The sequence below is a fragment of the Pleurodeles waltl genome, chromosome 8 (genome assembly GCF_031143425.1).
Source record: "Pleurodeles waltl isolate 20211129_DDA chromosome 8, aPleWal1.hap1.20221129, whole genome shotgun sequence".
NCBI lineage: Eukaryota > Metazoa > Chordata > Amphibia > Caudata > Salamandridae > Pleurodeles > Pleurodeles waltl.
Window position 1 is genome coordinate 10,523,034 of NC_090447.1, and position 13,298 is coordinate 10,536,331.

The following is a 13,298-nucleotide window of genomic DNA, read 5'->3' on the forward strand; positions in this document are numbered from 1 at the left end:
AAGTAAATAAATAATACTTATATTTAAACTAATAAATTAAATATTACTAAACTAAAAGAAAATATTAGTTAACAAGTAAATATTAACAGACTGTAAGTTTTATTGTTTTACATACCCTACCTGAACAAATAAAAAATAACTTCCAGGCCAACAAACTGATAGAAAATCTCAACAATGCACAAAGAATATATAATAAAGTAAGTATACGTAAAAAATAAATGTGAAACACACCCAAAAAGCTATTAAAAATAAACCTAACTCTCTAAACCTAGACAAACTAGCAAACCATTTTAAATTACTCTAACATCTTTTCCTCTTTTAACAGAGAACAAACACCTGCTCCACATTTAAACGATATGAAAGGAAAAGCTGCAAAAATATGCAAAACATCTCAACAAAGCTTTCAAGTAAATTAAACAAAATAAAAGTAACTGCAGTTTTAAATATATTAATAACTAACAGGCAAAAAATAAACTATGATATATATCTATACTATTAAACAACTTGCAGATATATTGACAGAAGGAGCCAAGTTTATCACTTCACAAAAAGGAAAGCAATAATTAAGTCACATGGGCTACACCTACAGCCAAGAAAGTGAATTGACAGAAACTATAAACTGGGAATGTACTGAATTTTACTCTAAAGCATGTTATGGAAGGGCAACTACAAAAGAAAATGTGGTAATTAATGTAAACAAGCATAACTACCCCCTAAATGTGACCGAAATTGTAGTTAGAGAAACTGTACAAGATATCAGAGAGGCAAGCACTAGTTCTTATGAACTCACAAGACACATTCCTTAAAGACATACTACCCAAAGTCCCCAAACACATGATAGGCCAACTTTCATCTGTCCCCACTTTAAACTTCTAATTGCATGCACTAAAAAGGCCATCAGCGATACCCCCCTGCTCCTAGAAGATACCAAGTCATAGATGTTATCTCTGTCAGCGATAGGGCAGTCTTTCCTCAAATGTTTTGCCTACTTGCCTCCATCTTGTCTTCAGTTTTGCTTTCTTGGCCTTAGGACTGCTAACCAGTGCTAAAATGCATGTGCTCACTCCCCTAAACATGGTTTGATTGGCACACACCAGATTGGCAAATTTAATTTACATGTAAGTTCCTTTAAGAGTAGTATACCATGTAACCAGGGCCTGTAAATCAAATGCTACTAGTGGGCCTGTAACACTTATTTTGCCACCCACTTAAGTAGTACCTTAAAACGTGTCCCAGGTCTGTTGTTGCAGCCTGAAGGCAGCACCCCCCTGCCCTGTCAACTTGGCATTTAAACCCCTTGCCAAGCCTCAAACTCACCTTTAAATAAATCTATGTCACCCTTAAGTTAGGCTCTAAGTAGCCCATAGGGTTGGGTGCTATGATATTAAAAGGTAGCTCATGTACTTTGTTTGTTTTACATGTCCTAGCAATGAAAAACCCCTACATTAGTTTTCTCACTACTTAGAGCCCTATTCCTTCTATAGGGCAACATTAGGGATTCCTTATTAAAATTAATAAGTTGTAATTCCTAAACCAGAGAAGGAAGATAGGTCACGTCTGGTATCTATGAACTTGTAATAATAAACCATCTTTAATGGTAAAGTCAGATTTATCATTACAAGTTTGAAAATGCTACTTTTAGAAAGTTGGCATTTTCCTGCTCTTAGCCCTCTGGGTCTACAACCTGCCTTAGGTCACATGGCTGGGTGTGTCTGATAGTTGGGACTTTATGGATTCGCCCCAGACAGTCGCACCATAGTGGGATTAGCAAGGCCTGAAGGCTTTTCCACTGGCAGGATGGAGGGCAGAGCTTACCACAGCCCCACTCACATCTGAATGGGCTGAGATCTGCTGCCACACAATACGCTTAACAACCCTGTATTGTCAGTGCAGGCGGCTAGGAGCCAGGACTGGTGAGGCAGGAAATTCCTGGAACTTCAGAGAGCCATTCTGGAAACTTCACCCAACTTCTAGGAGCAGGGCAAAGGGGAATAAAATAAAGCTTTCAGACCCACTCTTCAGTTCACTAATGGAACTGTGGAAAGACTCTAAGAGAACTGCCTGCTGCTGTGACCTGTTGTGCACTCTGCCAGGCGGCTGCTGCACCTGAAAGGACTGCTTTGCTGCTTGAAGCCTGCTTGAAATTTCAGCGGTCAACCCTGCTGCAGAGCCCTGCATCCCCACCTGCACCCAGGACTTTAGAAGTGACTCCAATGGCTAGTTTAGCTGGTCTCCTGTTCAGAGCCACAGGGACATAACAGGCTCTCACCATCTTGAACCCACCCCTGGACTCAGCCTGAGTGAGTCCTGAACCCTCAAGAGGTCTCAGTCCACTGCTGGACCCCTGGTTGTGGTATTAAAAGTGCCCAGATGACCAATTTACAAAAGTGAGGATTTAGACAAACTTTTGGCAAAAAGTGCTCTCAGAACCACAAAGAGACCGGGACCAACCTGCTTGCCTATCCACCTGAGGTGCATCGCCGGTCAGATTGACTTCGCAGCTTCTCCCACTACGTTCTTCCCCGCAGCAGCATGTCCTTTTCAGCAGCCCTTGGCAAAAGGGGTATCCAACCTCGTGGAACTGTCTTCAGCTACAACCTTCTTCTTCATCCCTCTGGAGATTTTTGTTTTCCATCTCGACAGCTAAGTCTGAAGGTAAAAATTTTCACCATGGCTTCGCTCCACAACTACCTGACGATGTAGCTCCCTCTGCGGACAGTCTTGAATCCCTGCCCCGCTGAACTTTTACCTTCTCAGAGACTTTTTTTTTCAAAACCTTTCTAAGTATGAAGGTAAGCACTGACTGAGTCAAATCCACGTTGTGTATCTGACTCGTGCTCCACCACGGTCGGCCTTAACTGCCCCAGGCTAGCGCGACCAGATGTCCCCAGTGGACACTTTTAATTTTAATCGCTATTTTACACTGAAAACTTTAAAAATTCATAACTCTGGTTCTACTAATTGGGTTTTGATGCTTTTACAGTAAAAAAAAGTCATTAAAAATGTCTCTATTTTTCCAAATTGGTTTGGGATTTTTATTGTGTTGTTTTTTCTCTCTGTGCTGCTGTTTGTGTACTGCATAAATGCTTTACACATTGCCTCTAAGTTAAGCTTGACTGCTTTTTGTTTTAACCTACCCAAGGTTAAGCACAGGTTAATTTAGTGAATTTGTGCGGTTCCCCCTCCAAGGGATAGTGGCTGTTGCTTGACCAGGGCTCACACCCTAGTCAACCAACAACCCAATTTGTCACATAAGACTGACAGAAAAATGGCTTGAATGGAAATGGGGAGTTTTGAGGGTAGGAAAATGGTTAGAAAAAGGTGCATGGAAGCAAGATGAAGTTCAACAGAGGAAGGAAGGAGCTCTCCTTGTATGCCAGCATGTCATTACATTTGACGTGGTGTCTATATTAGGAGACTCAGAAACTTCTCGAGGGAAATGCAAAAGCAATAGCATTCTTGTTTGTGACAGCACACAACTTCTGCCCATGAAATCCTGTACTCCTGGCTCCCAACTTAGGCATGGAGGCAAAGCCCCTCTACTGGTGATTGTTACAAAATTGTTTAGCAAAAGTTGTCCTGTCAAGCCATATCATAAAAATGGAGCGAATACATTTTAAGGATCTGGCCATTCCCCAATGGAGGAGTGTAAAATGATAGGGATCCCCTGCAGAATGTGGTGAGGGGCCACTGACTCTCCTGTAACTTACATATATCCATTGTCCTGGGTAGGGTCCCTTGAAGGGTTGGGGGCTCCCGGAAGGGATAGGAGGCCACCTGTGCCACCCGTTCCTGTGTTATGCCCCTGTTGTTTCCCATGCACAGGTAAGCCTTTGCCTGCTTCAGGCATTGTGTGATCTGGTCACCACCTCACTCTTCTAAATTAATAGAGAGCATGCCAGGGCAGTATCAGTCCTTCTGTGCTGTTAGAAAGAGTCCCTAAGTTTTGATTTGACCTCAAGCAAGACCTTCTGGGGGGATGTTTTATGCAATAGAGAATAAACTTCCTGTGCAATCTTGAAAAACAGTGGTTCTCCATGTGTCTGGGTGCATCACAAAGGTGTCTGCGTTTGGGATAGTCAGGTAGGGCTGTGGCAGAGTGAGTAACATATCAGTTCCTACTTTAGACGAGAGGGAGAGCGAACAGGTAAACGTGATGGACAGGTGTGGAAAAGCAAAACAGCACTGGAATGGTCAGCATTTATGACGAAAGTGGGCTATGCCCTGTTGGTGGAAGTGGAAAGCACCTCCTTGGTGAAAGTGGGCAGTGTACCCTTTGTGGAAGTAGGCCAATACTCCTTTGTGGAAGTGGGCAGCAGCTACTTAGAATTATTTTTGCTATTGGCTATTATTTTTAGAGTTAAGCACTGCCGCATTCTGATGCACTGTTTGGCAGCACACAGGAGTTTGGAGGTCAAATCCTCGAAGTTCCTAAAAAAGTCTATATCACCACTGTTTAGTTATATCTGAGTCAGAATTTCCATGGGAAGAGCATTTTGTGTTTCACTAATAACCTCCAAGTTGTTCGCTGAATCTTCACAAATCCTTCCCTAAAAAAGGATTATCTACCTCAGCTCTTTCCAGGAAAGTTCTGGGGTGATCCATCAAGCAGGTCCCTAAACCCCCTTTTCCCTGTGTGTTTTCCATAGGGAAAATCGAACAACTGTTCAGCCAAAATGGCTGTCCAGAATTACATCAATTTTGCCAGAAAACTAGGGGGCAAATTTATCAAATTTTCATGCAATGAAGTAAGCCAACTAGTTATGCTGCACGAAAGAGAGAGGGCAGGAATGAATTATATTTAAGATTATACATCAAATTCCTGCTCTCTGCCTGTGCTGACATACAGGGGCATATTTATACTTGTTTTGCACTGAATTTGCGTCATTTTTTAACGCAAATTCGGTGCAAAACTAACTCCATAATTACACTTTGGCGCTAGACCAGTCTAGCGCCAAATTTATGGATTTAAAGTAATTTTTTGGATGTGGAAACCTACTTTGCATCAATGAGATGCAAAGTAGGTGTTCTTGTGCAAAAAATGACTATAAGGCCCTAGTGCAATATTTGTCCTCAAGTGCAAAAATCACGCACGGGGGGTGGAGGGGCAAAAATGGTGCAAAGCTAGCTGGGCACCATTTTCTAACACCTGGGTCAGGGCAGGCGTTAGAGGACCTGTGGGCCTATTTCCATGGTGGAGCACCATGGAATAAGCCCTTAGGTTCCCTCCCAGGCCCTCGGGACACCCCCACCCACACCAGAGGGACAGAGGAGGATGGGGACTCCATCCCAGATAAGACTAGGTAAGTACAGGTAAGAATATATATATTTTTTTTTGAGTGCCATTGGAGGCCCTGAAATGGGACCCCCTACATGGCACTGGGTGCAATGGCAATCCCCTGTGCTGGCCATTGGGGTGGTGGGCATGACTCTTGTCTTTTCTAAAACAGGAGTCATGTGGTATGGATGGTTTTGTGTCAGAAAATGATGCTAGGCAGGTTAGAGTCTTTTTTTTTTTTATCTAACCTGCCTAACGTCATTTTTTTGGTGCAAAACCCTCTACTTCCATACTGCCAGCCCCACCCAGCAAACGTCATTTATTTTTACGCTAGCCTACCCTTTGCACTGGCTTGCACCATTCCATAAATATGGTGCCCGGCTGGGGCACAGAAATGGTGCAAGCCGGTCCTAAACTTTTTGATGCAAAACTGCATTGGTGCAGTTTTGCACCAAAAAGTATAAATCAGGGCTTTATTCTGAAAGCTTTAAATGCAGTGGTTCTCCATGTGCCTAGGTGCATAACAAAAGTTTCTGAGTTTAGAATAGTAATGTAGGGCTGGGGCAGAGAGAGCAACATATCACTTCCTACTTTAGATGACAAGGTGAGCAAACAGGTAGATATGATGGACAGGTGGGGAAAAGCAAAGCAACATGTGAATGGTTAGCATCCATGATGAAAGTGGGCCACACCCTGTTGGTGGAAGTGGAAAGCGCCTCTTTGGTGGAAGTGGGCAACACTCCTTTGGTGGACGTGGGCAGTGTCGGCTTTGTGGAAGTGGGCCACTCCCCGTTGGTGGATGTGGGCAGCGGCTACTTAGAAATATTTGGCCATTGAGTCTTATTTTTTAAGGTTAAGCCTTGAAGCTTTCTGATGAACTGTTGGGCAACACACAGGAATTTGTTAGGGTCAGATCCTCAAACTTCCAAAAAAAGTATATATCACCTACGCCATTGATAGAAATTGGGTTTCTGGTTGGCAGAGGTATGCACCCTGTCCAAGCAGGAACCACAATCCTAGTTAGGGTAAGTCAGTTACACATCATAAATTAATCTTTGCTCGCCCTCTGGTAGGTTGGCACAGAGCAGGCAAGCTTAACTTAGGAGACAATATGTACAGTATTTATACAACACTTAAAACAGCAATACAGCAACAATACCATATAAACACCTGGTTTGAAAAACAGATATTTAATTAATGAGTAAACCAGATCAAAACAACAAAAATCCAAAAAGATCAAATGAACAAAAAAGTAGAAGTAGAGATAATAATTTGCAAAGAATACCAGCAAATATAGGGGCATATTTATACTCTGTTTGCGCCGAATGTGCGTCAAAAATTTTGACGCACAATCGGCGCAAACTCTGCCCCATATTTATACTTTGACGTCAGACCCCGCGGGCGTAAAAATTCCACCATGTGCGTCATTTCTTGGAAGGGGGAACCAGCCTTGCGTTAATTATATGCAAGGTAGGCGTTCCCTTCCAAAAAATGACTTTAAGGCCTGTGCCCCATATTTATACTCTGATGTCATTTTGACGCACAGGAGGGGGTGGGCCTTAAAAAACGGCGCACAGCCTGATGTGCACTGTTTTTTAATGCCTGGGTCAGGGCAGGCGTTAAGGGACCTGTGGGCTCGGAAGGAGCCCAGAGGTGCCCTCCCCTGCCCCCAGGGACACCCCCTGCCACCCTTGCCCACCCCAGGAAGACACCCAAGGATGGAGGGACCCATCCCAGGGAAGAAAAGGTAAGTTCAGGTAAGTATTTTTTCCCGATTTTTTTTGTGGCATAGGGGGACCTGATTTGGGCCCCCCTACATGCCACTATGCCCAATGGCCATGCCCAGGGGACATAGGTCCCCTGGGCATGGCCATTGGGCAAGGGGGCATGACTCCTGTCTTTGCTAAGACAGGAGTCATGTCAATGGAGATTGGGCGTAAAAAAAAATGGTGCAAATCCGGTTTGAGGCCTGAATTTTGCCTCAGACCTGACTTGCCCCATTTTTTGGCGCTCAACCCCCATTTTCCCATACGCCGGCGCTGCCTGGTGTGAGTCATTTTTTTTTTACGCACACCAGTCCGCAGCGCCGGCTAACGTCATTCCATAAATAAGGTGCCCGCATGGTGCGTTGGAATGGCGTTAGCTGGAGGTAAAATTTTTGACGCACAACTGCGTTGGCGCAGTTGTGCGTCAAAAAGTATAAATATGGGCCATAGTAGTTAAAGGCATAAAGCACCAACCAGGGCAATCTGGTCGCGCTAGCCCGGGTGAAATCTGAAAAATCACGCTGACTATAATGAAGTGCAGGTCAGATACAGGGACCAACCTTTTCCGGCTGAAAAAGGACTGTGTTGTGCGGTCGATGGGGCCTGAAGCGTGGAGCAGAGCAGGAGATGTGTTGTCATCGATCCGGCTGGATGTATGCGATGGTAGGTTTCAAGTTCTGCAATTTGAGATGTATCATTGACGGTTCCTTAGGGCTGTAGGTGATGTATCTGCATCGAAGAAGATGTATTGGTTCAGATAGTACAACAGGGTCCATGCGCAGGTTCTGCTAGTTGCATCACTTTTTACCCACTTCCAAGGGTCAAGAACTGGATTGACACCACTTGGCAGGGCAAGACTTGCAGCAGGCAAAGTCCAGGTGTTGTTGCAGGATTAAGTGAATTATTTGATGTCCCTGACACTTCAGAACAGGAGGGAAGCCAACAAGCCCTTGGAGTCACTTTTGTTCTGGGAATGTAGAGATAAAGGTCCAATTACTTCTCACTCGCAGGCAAGGAGGGCAGCAGGAACAGCAGAGCAGGAGTCCAGCAAAGTCCATCAGAGTGACAGTCCTTTCAACAGCACAGCAGTCCTTCTTCCTGGCAGAATGTCCTCAGGTCCAGAAGGTTACTGGTTCGGTGGGTCAGCGGTCCATTTCTCATGCCCAGTGGCATATTTGAAGTGGGGAGACTTCAAAAAGGGGCCTTTGAAGTGCTCTTGGTCCATGCCCTTCCTGATCTGGCTTCAGACTCACTAGAGGGGGTTATGCTGCCCTTTTTGTGGGATGAGAACACAGCCCATTCAGGTGAGAGTCTCAGTTCCTCCCTGCCATCCAGCCCAGGATGGGCCATCAGGATGTTGATGGTCCATCAGTCACACCTAATCTCCCTTTGCTTGTGGCTGTCTGAAGGGAATGCACAAGAGCCCAGCTGTCAGCCACCCAGACGTGTATTTAGAGACAATCAGAAGGCACTAGATGATTGGAAGTAAGAAAAATGCTAGCTTTCTAAAAGTGCCAATTTCAGAAATGCAATTTAAAATCCAACTTTACCATGAGTTGTGATTTTAAAATCTGATTCTCGAGACACCAAACTTGGAGTTCCATCTCTTCCCAATCGGAAGTTACACTTATAAAATGTAATAAGGCAATCTCAATGTTATCCTATTGAAGAGGTAGGCCTCGCAGTAGTGAGTAAGAGTTTTTCACTACCTGGACATGTAAAACTAAAAGTACATGTCAAACATTTTAAATATAGTTTCATCTTCTCGACGATATAAAATGAACACTACTGTTAGGTAACAATAAATATCTGCTAATACATTCTGCATGTGTTAGGAAAAGCAGCACCTATCATAAAGCTGTATGGAAGTGACAACACTCACCTTGAGATTTCATTCAGCGCCACAAGGTTGAGCACTACCACTGAGAAGCTCACTGGACACTGTGAACAAATAAATTGATGTGACTCAGTTATAGCATCAACTTCACTCAGTCCTTGTGAAGACGATGGTAAAATGTTATCACTAGAATTAACTGCCCCAATAGTGGCATCATGCAGTTACCCCAAAAGCAGATACCCCTGCCCTGCAACCCACTCGCAGTCTGTGATGCTGGAGCCTAACACTCTTGTTCATCGATTGGCTGATCTTCCGCTAGGTTTGCACTCTACAAATGCATCTACACACATACATGTTAGGTTTCAGACATGTGAAACTGTGAGCTCTGTCCAGGCCCAGGTCATGGGCAGCCTGCAACATATGAAGGCTCCCATCACTGAACAGATCAGCCCTGGTGCTTTTACGACAGGCTCATCTTTTTCAATTTGGGCTTACAAATTTCTTTGAAGGCTCCTGGTGGCGGTCCAGATTGTTCACTCAGACATGCTGTCTGTGTGTTCTGTGTCTGCCTTGATAAGTTCTCTTTAGACAGTACGGGGTATTAAACCGAGGTCTCTCCAGGTCAGGATATCAGTTCCTTATTTTAACTTATGCAATTTGTAGTTGGTGCAGTCTTGCTAATTGTAGGTGCTAGTGTTGACACTGTGTGCCACTGGCCTGGGCCTTGCACCCATAACCACTGCACATTGGGCATTCTCCATATCACAGAACACAATGTCACTTCATTAACAACAACTCACGTCTTAGGATAAACCTGCTTTAATTAGCCTATTGCGGAAATATCCACTCACCAGGTGTGCACTGTGGTGTTATCTGTATTTAAGTTATGATACCTGCAATGGAAAGAAACACACTCATAGGCATATGATTGAACTAATGAGATTAGGAGTCTGGGCACAGCCCCTTGTTTTGAGGTTGGACACAATCCTTATCTGTTATCTTACACATGCACTCCCTGCCGGTGGTGAAGGTTGTCCAAGGGACATCACAGCAGTACATAAAGGGCCCTCTCTCTGTGGTATTCGCTGGTGAAGTCCAGAGCCTGAGATCACTCTCTGCGTGCCTTGGACCAAAGAGGGAACCATGAAGTGGCTGCTGCTCCTGGGGCTGGTGGCCCTCTCCGAGTGCATGGTCAAGTGAGTACCTACTAAGAACCTTAGGGCTACCGAGGGTTTTGGGAATGGAATACTTAGAATTCTGTCCCCAGATCACAGCTCGGTAAATCAGCTTAGAGAATGACCTACGTGAATGAATTATGCATGGGCATCAGGGCGTTTAGGGAGTGCACATAAAGAGACAACCCGAGTCCTCTCGTCATGTGAATGATAGAGTTAGGTATTTACTAGCATAATTCAAATGTGATTATTATCATGGGATTTGTGCTGAAAAAATCAAAACTTTTTCATTAATAGTTCTCTCCAAATGCCAGTGGCGCTCTGAGGGCCATATTTATACTTTTCGACGCACAACTGCGCCAACGCAGTTGTGCGTCAAAAAATCTAAAGCCGGCTAACGCCATTCTGAAGCGCCATGCGGGCGCCGTATTTATTCAATGACGTTAGCCGGCGTTAGCCGGCGGCGCTGCCAGGTGTGCGTCAAAACAAATGACGTACACCAGGCAGCGCCGGCGTAGGGGAATATGGAGCTTGGGCGCCAAAAAATGGGGCAAGTCAGGCTGAGGCAAAATTATTGCCTCAACCCGATTTGCGCCATTTTTTTCGACTCCCAACCCCCATTGAAATGACTCCTGTCTTAGCAAAGACAGGAGTCATGCCCCCTTACCCAATGGCCATGCCCAGGGGACTTCTGTCCCCTGGGCATGGTCATTGGGCATAGTGGCATGTAGGGGGGCACAAATCAGGCCCCACTATGCCACAAAAAAAATAATAAAATACTTACCTGAACTTACCTTATGTTCCCTGGGATGGGTCCCTCCATCCTTAGGCGTCCTCCTGGGGTGGGCAAGGGTGACAGGGGGGGTCCCTGGGGGCATGGGAGGGCACCTCTGGGCTCCTTCCGAGCCCAGAGGTCCCTTAACGCCTGCCCTGACCAGGCGCTAAAAAACGACACAAAAGCGGCTGGATGTCATTTTTTTTGACCCGCCCACTCCCGGGTGACATTTTTGCAAGGGAGTGTAAATACGGCGCACATGCCTCGGAGTCACTTTTTTAGACGGGAACGCCTACCTTGCATATCATTAACGCAAAGTAGGTGTCCACGCTAAAAAATGACGCAAACTCCATGGACTTTGGCGCTAGACGCGTCTAACGCCAAAGTATAAATATGGAGTTAGTTTTGCGTCGGAATCGCGTAAAAAAAAACGACGCAATTCCGGCGCAAACAAAGTATAAATATGCCCCTGAATGTACCCATATATACCTTCCAGCGCATTAAGTCAGTCTCTTTGAAAAGTGACCCAGCTTCATAACGACGTTTCTACAGCTTTCAAATTAGTGATTTGAGGCCCTTCTTGTTCTTCTAATTAATGAATGAGTTATTTGATGCAAAATGTTACTGGAAAAGAGGTTACTCGCAGTAGTAACCATTGTGCAAGAGTGCCTGCATTGGCGCATGGCGGCAATTTGTGCACCAGCGCAGGGGACAAGGACAGAAATGCGCTGTATCTTGCAATTCCTGCCCTTTCGTTTTGACACAGGGTGGTGCAGGAAAAAGGCTTGTGGCGCTGCCCTGTGCCCAAACTTTGTAAATGAGGCCCAGAGTTTCACAGAAGCAGTGTGCCGCCAAGGGTAGATTTGTGCTACTTTACCTAATCGAGTTCTAACTATATTTATTGGATTAATGATAAATATGGAGTGGCAAAGTTAGTCACAGAACTGGTTTCGGTTTACATATGTTTTTGTTTATTAGTGTGTGCTGAGCAAAAACTGCTCTTTCACTGATAATTCTGCCATATGGCATAGTCATAGTATACTATTTCATAGATGAACCCAATGAAATAGTTAAAAAATGTATCACCAAATGTATCTATGTTGCCAAATGCTGCGACATTGAGAATGTAAATATGGTGTTATGAAAATGAATAAGCAAAAGGCCACTATAACTATTTTAATCTGTTCCTGGTTTTGGTATTATTTTACAATATATACAAGAATTCCACAAGTACTAGAACATTGCCAACATGTTTCAACCATGTCCAATATCTCCTTGTGGTCTGTTCCAGGGCACCCGACTGTTCAATTGCTCAGGTTTTCCTTACAATCTATATTTTGTGCCAATTTCGTCTTTAACCAAATGAATAGAGCGCATAAAATCTTTATACTTGAAGTAACACAACACATTTTGATTTTCACATGCTACATATAATAGGCTATATCTTCATATGCACTGATTTCCCTTTTGTAGCTATATTTAGCTAGAGGTACTCTGATGCTACGTCTGTTCCTTCCTGGAGGCACCATGAACACCTCTGCGTCATGCTGTACGTCGCTTACACGTACATCCTGAGGATTTCGTGACTGGCAAGAAATAATCAAAATTATTGGGCAGACTTGCCTTAAACCATCTCACACCATACCTAACCTCTAACAGTCTGCTGACCTCCCTCCTGGCTGCCTTCATTACAGTTCACTCAATGAGAGCTGCATTTTCACATGTATGTAACTTCATCGTCACTTATCAGTACTGCTCTTCGCAATCATCTCTTCCTCATCCTTAGACCTCTAGACCTAATTCCTGCCTTTAGCATCACAGAGCAGTCTATGCTGTTGGCCTTTTCAGGTCACCATCATATAACATGCACAGGATGGCCTCCTCATCTCATACCTTTCTAGGTTATCTTTCTGATACTCCTGGGAATCCAGGATATTATTATGTACCTAACATTTGGTGGGCATGCCTGTGACTCTTTTCTTTTCTACTTTCATCATTCTATAATATCTCCTGTGGTAACATTACCTCTTCTTTGGGGTTATTATACCATCCTAATGCTATAAAATCCAAATCTTTGTCTAATTTCTCCCCTCCCCCTTCAGTCACATGTTTGTTGCTGCCTCACTGACGTGTACCACTGGCACTCAACAAGATGATGTTAGAAACACTTGAATGTCAGCCACAGGCGCTGGATCAGAGCCACATTCCAGACCATCATTTTCCCCCCGTGAGCTGCTCAGGACGATCCCTGTGTCAGTGGGACAGTCCAGCCTGATCCGTCCGAGCCGCTGCCCTTCAGATGGGACCACGAGCCGTCCTGATAGGTCCCAACCTACATCCGCCTCATCAGAGAGACCTAGGACAACTTGAAATACTGCAGGAAGGAGGCAAGAACTTAAGGGTTCAAGACGAAGGCAGGGAGAGGAAATGAGGGGTGAAATGGTAAAGATGTGTCTAGGAGGTAGAG